Source organism: Xyrauchen texanus, chromosome 25, assembly GCF_025860055.1.
Source record: "Xyrauchen texanus isolate HMW12.3.18 chromosome 25, RBS_HiC_50CHRs, whole genome shotgun sequence".
NCBI classification, from domain to species: Eukaryota; Metazoa; Chordata; class Actinopteri; order Cypriniformes; family Catostomidae; genus Xyrauchen; species Xyrauchen texanus.
The window spans coordinates 2,836,550-2,847,779 of record NC_068300.1 but is presented as its reverse complement, the minus strand read 5'-3'; the positions used below and the strand labels follow the sequence as shown (position 1 = coordinate 2,847,779).

Here is an 11,230-nt window from a genome sequence, read left to right as displayed (position 1 = left end):
AGTGCAAATATATCCCAGAACAACAGCAAAGGACCTTGTGAAGACACTGGAGGAAACAGGTAGACAAGTATCTATATCCACAGTAAAACGAGTCCTATATCGGTATAACCTGAAAGGCTGCTCAGCCAGGAAGAATCCACTGCTCCAAAATCGCCATAAAAAAGCCAGACTACAGTTTGCAAGTGCACATGGGGACAAAGATCTTGAAATGTACTCTGATCTGATGAAACAGAAATGTAACTGTTTGGTCAAAATGATCATTGTTATGTTTGGAGGAAAAAGGGCGAGACTTGCGAGCCGAAGAACAACATCCCAACCATGAAGCATGGGGGTGGCAGCATCATGTTTTGGGGTGCTTTGCTGAAGGAGGGACTGGTGCACTTCACAAAATAGATGGCATCATGAGGAAGGATAACTATGTGGATATATTGAAGCAACATCTCAAGACATCAGCCAGGAAGTTAAAGCTCGGTCAAATAGACAATGATCCCAAATACACCTCCAAAAAGTGTGTGTGAGCAAGGAAGCCTACAAACCCGACTCAGTTACATCAGTTCTGTCTGGAGGAATGAGCAACAATTCCAGCAACTTATTGCGAGAAGCTTATGGAAGGATACCCAAAATATCTGACCCAAGGTAAACAATTTACATGCATTTGGCAGACGCTTTAATTCAAAGCGACTTACAGAGCACATGTTACAGGGACAATCCCCCGGAGCAGAAGTGCCAACACAAATATCTCGTATCATGCACTGGTTATCGATAAGTCCATGGAGAACAAATAAAAGGCCACTCTTTGCAAATAATTTAATTGCTGCAACTATCCGTACATTTATTAAAGTTGCCTTTCCTCACCATTCAAAATAATAGACGGCAGTCATTGAATTAGCCAAAAAACTATATTTTTGTAAACAAAGATGTTTTAAATTAAAAATAAATACACAATACTGGGAGAAAAACAGCAGTGTGCATTTTTGGAATACTAACAGCCCAATTCTATAAAAACTCTATAATTTAACACATTGGAACTCTGTTTTAAAACTACATTTTTTAATTATGTTCAAGTGTGAAATGCTCTTTTTCTATATAGTTTTATTATCTTCCGTCAGCTCCACTGATAAATTTAGTAACGTTTTCTGCATTAAAACATTTTTCACCCTCTCTCTGGCCTGACATTGATCAAGTTTTGTGTTATATTTACCATGATTTCACTACAGTATACATAAAAATGGCTTTACTATAATAGTTACCATGACAGTGTGATGTTTTTGGTCTGAAACATGGTTTTACTATAGTAATATTGTAGTAAACATGACTGAGGTGGGATATGTTTGTTTTAGTATTTATGGGACCAAAACCATGTTTAATATAGATTATTCATGGTTAATCTTGTGATTACTTTGGTTTTATTACAAATACAATGGTTAAATTACCTCAGTAATCAGTTAAACTACAGTTATTGTAGTAAAACCATAATAATCACTATATTATGTTTTTAAATCACAGAATTCGGTTTCCTGTAGTATTATAGTTTCACTACGGATATAATGGATAAAATACTGCAGTAAAATCATGGTAAATGTATTGCGAGGGAAAGTAAAACTATTTCAGAAAACAAAAAAAAAAAGTTTTTTGTGTGTTTCTCCGTCACAAACGACGATTATAATGTTGTATTACGATCATGAAAACACCAAAGAGAGAAAAACAACATGCACAGATATACACAAACATAAACTCACAAATGAAGATAAACACATTCAAACACTTACGCATAAATTCTTCTTCTTCTTGTGTTTAATGGCGCTTTTGCGTCTCCTACTGGACTGGAGTGTTGACGCGCTCAAGTATCACTGGCTGCAGCTTGCAGAACAGGGCGGGGCTACATATGGGGCGGGGCTACTATGATTTTTGAGATTTGTCTCCTAAGTGATATGCTTTCATTAAAATCTGTAATTCAAAAAGTTGCAATTTCAAGCCTTCATTATAATGCATAGTAAGAGAAATTGATTAAATTAACGATAACAAGTTTTTTTTTTAAATATCACCATATATTGAAAATGAAAAATGTGTATTAGAATGGTTGTTGGCTAATACAAAAAAATTTATATGACAACACACACAATTGTTATTGCATTGTTATTAGTTCTGGTGCAAATGCATCCACATATGTGTTATGAAAACCAACAGCATCATCTACAGGAGTAAATGAACAGTAAATTACATTCAAGTACTTTCACAAAATTTCATAATTCTAACAAAAGTTTTAAAGTGTTTAATTTTGAACAAAAAGCTGTACGTTCTTCATTACCAATTCATAAAACTGGGGAAATCCATTTCACACACCGAAAACTCAATTAAAACAGTAGTAAAGTGATAACACTGATTTAGTACACAGTTGTCATAAAATGCCATTTAAATTCAAGTCCTCTAGATGCAGTGGCCACTTCACATCAAGATTTCTTTGGAGATATTTAATTACTCAACTGCAGAGACCTATTTCAGACTATTTGTTAAATAATCTTTTTCTATTTGTTTGCAATTTGTTGCAAATCTGTTATTGTACTTCTCTAGCTGATGCAAATTTGACACAGCAGCTTATTAAAGACATGCATGTATCAAATACAGAGCCATGATGAGTAATAAAATACATGTAAACAGAAACATATACCAGAAAAAACCATTGAACAATGTTTTAAAACAGTTTAATGACATTTTGCTTTGAAGAAAAAAGAAGGGGTAAGACTTTTAAAAACCTTTCCAAACACTTTTCTCTTTTTTTCACACATTTGGTTGTCACAATGTTATTTCAGTGAAAGGAAATCGTAAAAGGCCAGCAAACTCGTCGCGCCATCTTGTTTTCCTGAACAGGATCACACAAGATCCCGTCTGGTCTGAACAAGGTTTGAACAGGGGGTGTGTGCCAAACTTGAAACTCCTCCCACCCCAGACCTCTGAGTGCCCCTAAGAACTCATTATCACTTGAAGCTCTTGTGAAAGGACTTTGATCAGAACAATGTGAGATTATTTGTGCTAAAGATACATTTGAAATTTAATGCATGAAATTTTATTTAAAATAGTGTTTGTTGAAATAAAAATGTTGAACATCCTTTTCAGGATGCATCTTTTTAAAGATTCCTTTCAGCCCCTGTGTAGTCCCTGGATGCGGTAGAGTGCTCTCTGCTTCAGACGGCCACAGGCATTGTCTCGTGTGTCTGGGCAGCGATCACACCGAGGCAGCGTTTGTGGATGATTCATAATCTCACTGCGAGAGAAGGACTATGACAACGTTGCGGTCGCGGCGCACACTCCAGCCGTCCCCTGCATTGCTCCTTCTTCCCACGGGATTGAGGACGATGTGGCTGGCGATGGAGGAGATCTGGGAATGGCAGCGTGTACAGCTCCGTCGGGTACACCCCCTCAGACCACCCACCCGCCAGCACGCTCATTGACTCCCGTCCATGCTCGAGGCAACAGCCTCACAGACAGCCTGCTTATTCTCTAGAGCTCGAGGTGGATGAGCTCGAAGTGGACAGGGCTGTTGCGCTCCACCTGTGCCCTGGAAAACCCTACCACCTGGCGGGGTCACCCTGTGCTCCCCTCCAAGGCCTGTAGGACGACGTCTTCATTGACCGCCAAAGGCTACAGCGCCGCTGGACATGCCGAGGTAATAGTGGTGAATACATCACATGGGTTTTTAGCCGACATGTGGAAAGTGGTGATGCACAGTGATAGATCCAGCCTGAAGGAGGGGGGAGTTGTTACAACACGGCAACCGGAGGGCAGCTGGGACTGTGTAAGGGAGACGCAGGTCCACTTTTGAAAGGGGACCGTGTCGCGGATAATACACACAGGAGGAGTCCGCGTAGGAGTCCTTGACCTGTGGAGCACCTATTCCAGTACAGGGTAGATTAAGCACCCACAGTGGACTGGGTCGGTGAGTTCCTCCACTGAACTGCAGACCCAAAGGGCTAGGGAGGAATCATCCAGGGATCCGAATGAGGGGGATCTCCTGGGAGAGAAAGCGCACAGTTTTACCTCGGCCGAGGGAAAGAGTGCTAGGAGCAAGCGATCCACCCGGCCAATCCGTCAGCATGTCACCGAGTTCTACTGGCTCGGACCTGAGAAAACACAGGACGCTACTGACTTGACCCGGAGATTGTAAAATCTCACAAAGGTATTAGGTGTTGCCCAATCCGCTGCTCTGCATATGCCTGCCAGGGAGGTACCCCTGGCCAGTGCCCACGAGGACGCAACACTCCTTGTTGAGTGTGCTCGGACCCGCAAGGGGGTGGCACGGCCTGGGTGTGATAGGCCAATGAAATGGCATCCACGACCTAGTAGGAAAGCCTCTGTTTGGAGAGAGCGGTACCTTCCCGCTGAGCATGTACCGGACACAGCAACGGTCTTAGGATCACATATGTGTCTGCCAGACCGAACTCCACGCAAGCGTCGCTAACAGAGAACACTTGCAGATCCCTGACCCTCTTGATGGAGGCGAGCGCGATCAGCAGGGGAGAGCAGGGTACAATCTTAAGAGAGAGAGCCCTGAGTCCAACTGATTCTAGCGGCTCGGAGGAAGGTCTCTGGAGGCCTGCGAGGACCACTGAGAGATCCCAGGAGGGGAACAGACTTGGCCAGGAGGGATTCAACCTCCGGGCACCTCCTTGGAACCTGAAGATTAAGTCGTGCTTACCCAAAGACTTGCCGTCTACTGAGTAATGTTAGGCCATGATAGCAGCGACATACACCTTTTGGGTGGAAGGGGACAGCCTCCCCTCCAGCCTCTCCTGCAGAAATAAGAGCACTGACCGGGAAGAACACCAATTTATGAACAAGCACCACTTCAGGGCGTAAAGTTGCCTGGTAGAGGGGGCTCTGGTTTGGTTGATCCTGTCTACGATGGCAAGTGGTAGTCCAGCTAGATCTTCTGCATCCCGTCCAGGGACCAGATATGGAGGTTCCAGAGGTCTAGGTGCAGATGCCAGAGGGTGCCCTGTCCCTGAGAAAGAAGGTCTTTCCTCAGGGGAATTCACCAGGGAGGGGCTGTCACAAGGAGTACGAGGTCCGAGAACCAGGCCAGGGTGGGCCAATAGGGAGCCACTAGGGTGACTTGGCAGTGGGAGGTCTCTCGGGAGGCAAACAGGTCTACCTGGGCCTTGCTGAACCGTTCCCAAATCAGCTGGATTGACTGGGGTGAAGCCTCCACTCTCCACTGGGCAAGCGTTGTCGTGACAGCGCGTCCACTACCACATTGACGTTGCCTGGGATGTGAGTGGCACGCAGCGACTTGAGTCTCCAAAGGAGGAGATGATGGGCGAGTAGTGACATGTGGTGGGAGCGTACGCCGCCTTGGCGATTTATGTATGCAACCGTGGTGGTGCTGTCTGACCTGACAAGGACATGTTTGTCTCGAACTAATGGGCAAAGAAAAAAGTCAGCAACTCTAGGCAATTGATTTGCCTGCGCAGCGGGGCCCCTTTCCAATGGCCCGTGGCTGCGTGCCCCTTGCACATGGCGTCCCATCCCAATCTGGAAGCGGTCATGACCAGGACACGTCGGGACACCTGCTGCAAGGGTACTCCTGCCCGCAGAAAGCAGAGGTCTGTCCAGGGTTTGAATGTTTGAGCATTTATTAACTCTCCTAGGTGGGCCAGAATGAGCCAGTCGTCGAGGTAATTGAGCATGCGAATGCTTGCTTCTCGGAACGGGGCAAGGGCTGCCTCTGCGACTTTGGTGAAGACGCGAGGGGACAGAGACATGCCGAAGGGGAGAACCTTGTACTGATACGCCTGGCCATCGAACGCAAACTGTAGAAAAGGTCGGTGTCGTGGCAGGATTGAGACGTGAAAGTACACGTCCTTCAGGTCTACCGCAGCGAACCAATCTAGATGCTGGACGCAAGTTAAAATGTGTTTTTGCGTGAGCATTTTGAACGGGAGTTTGAGCAGAGCCCGGTTGAAAACTCGCAAGTCCAAGATCGGTTGTAAGCCACCGCTTTTCTTGGGTACAATGAAGTAAGGGCTGTAGAAACCCTTCTTCATTTCAGTTGGAGGGACAGGCTCTATCGCGTCTTTAAGTAAAAGAGTAGCGATATCCACGTGCAGGGATTTGGCATGCTCACCGTGTTCTGCGGTAAAGCAGATGTCCACGAAGGGTGGCGGGGGCCTGGCAAAGTGAATTGCGTGACTGAGTCGGATGGTCCGGGCCAGCTAGAGTGACGGGTTGGGAAGTGAAAGCTACGCATCCAGACTCCGTGCTAGGGTCACCAAGGGGATGAGTATTTTTGACATACCCGGCAGGGCTTTGCAGCGGGGCGGAGCAGGTAGTACAGCGTCGGGAGGTGAGGGTGCATCCTGAGGCTCTAGTGCTGAGAAAAGACTCAAAGCACTTACCTTGCTCCGCACACCCTGCAGGGGGCGGGTTAGTGACTGAGGAGGAGGTCCGGTGTAAGCGTCCTCTAGACTCGTCAGAACCGGCCGACCGGGGAACAGTCGTGGGGCTGAAGATGAGGGGTCCGCATCCAGCATGCCGGGACTGTTGAGATCTGGCGGCAGAGTGGTGTGAGAACGACATTTGCGAACCAGGTGACCCAGAGACAAAGGAAATAACTCTGTTATTGAGAATGTGGGTACCGCAGCCCCGTTTAGGGGGGCGGCAAATGAAATAAATTCAACAAAAGATTCTCCTCCTGGCCCTCCACCAGGGGACAGAATGGTCTTCTTACCTGCTCCGGAGCTAACGTCTCGGTCTCTGGGTCAGATGTCTCAGGAGCCTTCCGGGTCCTCGAGGGGGTCTGTGAGATGGGGGCGTCTGCTTCCTGCGGGGTGCTCGACGCGGGGGCTGAGAGCTGGGCCCAGATTGAGAAGGAGCAGGGTGTTTCTTAGCCGCAAGAGGATGCCCTCGGCGAGTAGATGGGACATGGTCCATGGCGGCAGACTTGCGGTGGGGCAGGATGTGTGCGATAGCCTCCGTCTGTTTCTTCACCGCAGAGAACTGCTGGGCGAAGTCCTCGACGGTGTCACCGAAGAGGCGGAACTGGGACACAGGGGTGTTGAGAAAGCGAGCCTTGTCGGTTTCACGCATCTAGACCAAGTTCAGCCACAGATGACGTTCCTGGACCACGAGCGTGGCCATTGCCTGCCTGAGTGACTGTGACACATCGGGATCAGGGCTACCCACATGCAGATCATTAAGTGCCCTGGACTTGCAGGAGGGCCATGGCATGAAGGGCAGAAGCGGCATGTCCAGCGGCGCTGTAGGCTTTGGCGATCAACGAAGACGTCATCCTACAGGCTTTGGAGGGGAACACAGGGTGACCCCGCCAGGTGGTAGGGTTTCCGGGGCACAGGTGGAGCACAACAGCCCTGTCCACCTGGTGAATCGCCGTGTACCTGTTGCCCGCTGCGCCGTTGAGGGGAGCTAGGGCGTATGAGCAACTGGCGTTGTGACGAGTGGAGAGGGGTGCTCTCCATGAAGAAGTCAGCTCATCGTGCACTTCTGGGAAAAACGGGACCGGGGAGGCTGTGAGTGGCGCCCCGACCCCAGGGACCAGTCATCCAACCGCGATGGCTGTGTGGAGGACGGAGTGTTCCAGGCCAGCCCCACGCAGGCGGCGGCCTGGGAAAGCATGTCGGTCATCTGAGCATCAGCCTCAGCCTGGGCGTGCTGGCCCGAAGGCGGCAGCCCAGGGGAGTCATCCGCGTCAGACGCCACACCCACCGATGCAGCGGCGAGCTCATCCACCTCGAGCTCAAGAGGATAATCAGGCTAGCTGTGAGGCGAGCCGCTATTGCTTTGAGCGTGGACGGGAGTCAACAAGTGTGCTGGGGGGGCGGGTAGTCTTAGTACCTGATGGAGCTGTACATGCTGCCATCCCCAGATCGCCTCCATCGCCAGCCGCATCGTCCTCAATCAAGAAGAAGTGAATGCAGGGGACAGCTGGAGTGGCGTGCTTTTTGTTGAAAGCGAGCCGCGACCGCAACGTTGCCATGGTCCTGCTCTCGCAGTGAGATTATGAATCATCCACAAACACTGCCTCGGTGTGATCGCTGCCCAGACACACGAGACAACGCCTGTGGCCGTCTGAAGCGGAGAGCACTCTACCGCATCCAGGAACTACACAGGGGCTGAAAGGCAGCTTTAAAAAGACGCATCCTGAAAAGGACTGTGTATTGCTCTATTAGAGGAAATTACTCATTTAAAAGAAATATCACTCTTTTATAAAACTCTTTCAAGCTCTGCGCTGTCGAAGCACCCAGGGGCAAACTGCAAGCTGTGCAGAGGAAGGAGAAAGCCGCTGTAGTGCACCGTAAATCCAACAGCAGAGAGCGTCAGAGGAACAGGAACGGGTGTGTGACTCGCAGCTCACTGCAACCACGACCATCGGCTCAGAAGAAAATTTCTGAATGAACTCGACGTATTTCCTCGCCTTTATACCGTATGTCCGAGGGCGGGGTATGCAAATACTGTCTGCCAACTTCTCATTGGCCTTGTTCATAGATCAGAGGCATTTTCGGCACTCAAGAGAGACCCCTAGTGTCACTTCTTCGACACAACGTCGAAGTGAGCGACAGACGGGGAAGAGATCTTTTTCACATTCTTCTGTTCATATCTGCTTGGCAGGGAGAAGAATGTCTAGTAAAAAATGACAAGTATTGATCTGTTTCTCACCAACACCTATCATATCACTTCTGAAGATATGGATTTAACTGCCTCGGAGAAATCTGAGTCACAAGCAGCTTACATATTCACTTTAAAATGCTGAATAAATGGTTAAACAAAACTAATGTTTGGCATTAGTTTAACAAATAGGTTTATTTTACTAAAACACAATAATGTGTTTCATTTTAGCTATTGCTCTAACAAAACATGTCTTACATTTTTACTTTTAACAAAGCTGTGAAAATGTGTTTCTAAAACCGTGGATATTGGCTTTGAAGCAAACTCATTCAGATGTTCACTTTTAAAGATAATGAATAAATGGTTTAACCTAGATAAAGTTTAGCATTAGTTTAACAAACATGGGTGTTACTATAACCCAGTAATGCATTTCATGTCATTTTACTTATAAAAGTGAGATGTGTTTCTAAAACATAGACTACTCTTATGCAGCAAAACTCACATCAGCTTTAAATACAAAAATAAAGTTTTGTGTTTGGTAATGTTACAAACACAATGAAGCATCTTGTTTAATATTAGATGTAGCTTTAATACAAATTGTCTTGCATTTTTACTTCTAACAGAGGAGAACATTTATTTTTATAGTAAATGTATTAAGTTGTCAAGCACTTCACTAACAACGACACTTTAAAAATGATAAACAAAAAAGTTTAACATAAAATGGGTTTAACATTTTTATTTCAACAAACACTATTTTAAGTAAAATTTCATGCATTCAATTTCAAATGTATCTTTAGCACAAATAATCTCACATTGTTCTGATCAAAGTCCTTTCACAAGAGCTTCAAGTGATAATGAGTTCTTAGGGGCACTCAGAGGTCTGGGGTGGGAGGAGTTTCAAGTTTGGCACACGCCCCCTGTTCACACCTTGTTCAGACCAGACAGGATCTTGTGTGATCCTGTTCAGGAAAACAAGATGGCGCGACGAGTTTGCTGGCCTTTTACAATTTCCTTTCACTGAAATAACATTGTGACAACCAAATGTGTGAAAAAAGAGAAAAGTGTTTGGAAAAGTTTTTAACGTCTTACCCCCTCTTTTTTCTTCAAAGCAAAATGTCATTAAACTGTTTTAAAACATTGTTCAACAGTTTTCTCTGGTATATGTTTCTGTTTACATGTATTTTATTACTCATCATGGCTCTGTATTTGATACATGCATGTCTTTAATAAGCTGCTGTGTCAAATTTGCATCAGCTAGAGAAGTAGTACAACAACAGATTTGCAGCAAATTGCAAACAAATAGAAAAAGATTATTTAACAAATAGTCTGAAACAGGTCTCTAAAGTAGAAAGTCTTTTCAAGTTTAGTTTGTAAAAACAGTTGAATAATTAAATATCTCCAAAGAAAACTTTATGTGAAGTGGCCACTGCAGCTAGAGGACTTGAATTTAAATGGCATTTTATGACTACTGTGTACTAAATCAGTGTTATCACTTTACTGCTGTTTTAATTGAGTTTTCAGTGTGTGAAATGGATTTCCCCAGTTTTATGAATTGGTAATGAAGAATGTACAGCTTTTTGTTCAAAATTAAACACTTTAAAACTTTTGTTAGAATTATGAAATTTTGTGAAAATACTTGAATGTAATTTACTGTTCATTTACTCCTGTAGATGATGCTGTTGGTTTTCATAACACATATGTGGATGCATTTGCACCAGAACTAATAACAATGCAATAACAATTGTGTGTGTCATATATATAAATTTTTTATATTACAACCATTCTAATACACATTTTTCATTTTCAATATATGGTGATATTAAAAAAACATGTTATCGTTCATTTAATTAATTTCTCTTACCATGCATTATAATGAAGGCTTGAAATTGCAACTTTTTGAATTACAGATTTTAATGAAAGCATATCACTTAGAACAGCGTTTCTCAACGGGGACGGTAACGCCCCCTAGGGGGCGTTTGGACAGTGTTGGGGGGCGGTGTGAACGAGGCAGCAGAGAGGGGGGCGCTCAGGCACAAATGGGGGGCGTTACTCAGAGGTACTCAACAGGCGGCCTGCGCAAAAATCTTTTAAGCTCTTCTCCTTAGCCTATGTCTTCGTCTTGCTCGGATTACTGCTGCCACTTCACCAGGAGGATATGCCAGGAGATCCGCGTCCTAAGTTACACATGCTTTTAAGAGGCGGAGAATTTTCAGCGCAAAATAGAGGCGCGCTTTCACCGGCTTTTTCTGTACATAACGCGGAATACATAATTAGGCGCATAATTAGTGCTCAGGGCTCACACTAATGACCGTAATTAATAAAAAAAAAAGTGGCTGTTGACGTTGTTTTTTCTTCGGTTCAGTTCAGGTGGCCGAGCTGTTGTCGTCTTTGTTCGTCATTTGAAATCAAATGACCGTTTGTAGGCTATTCAAATTTGAAGCCTAGTATATATTGCCTAATTGAGTGCGCGAACGACCGCTGCGTTTTCATTGGCCATTTAGGTTAGTTACGTTATTGTTCACGTGATTGGTTCATCTTACAAAAATTTGTGTGTGAGCCTGAATTTGTTTGAATTTATAAATACATTTGCAATACCTTTCAAACAATCCAT

General features: G+C 45.2%; 1 protein-coding gene across 1 annotated transcript in view; it reads left to right on the top strand.

Annotated features, from left to right (window-relative positions):
- The window catches only part of LOC127618543 (zinc finger protein 271-like), a 123,334-nt gene that overhangs the window by 91,595 nt on the left and 20,509 nt on the right, over positions 1 to 11,230 (top strand). The gene's annotated exons all lie outside the window — the stretch shown is intronic.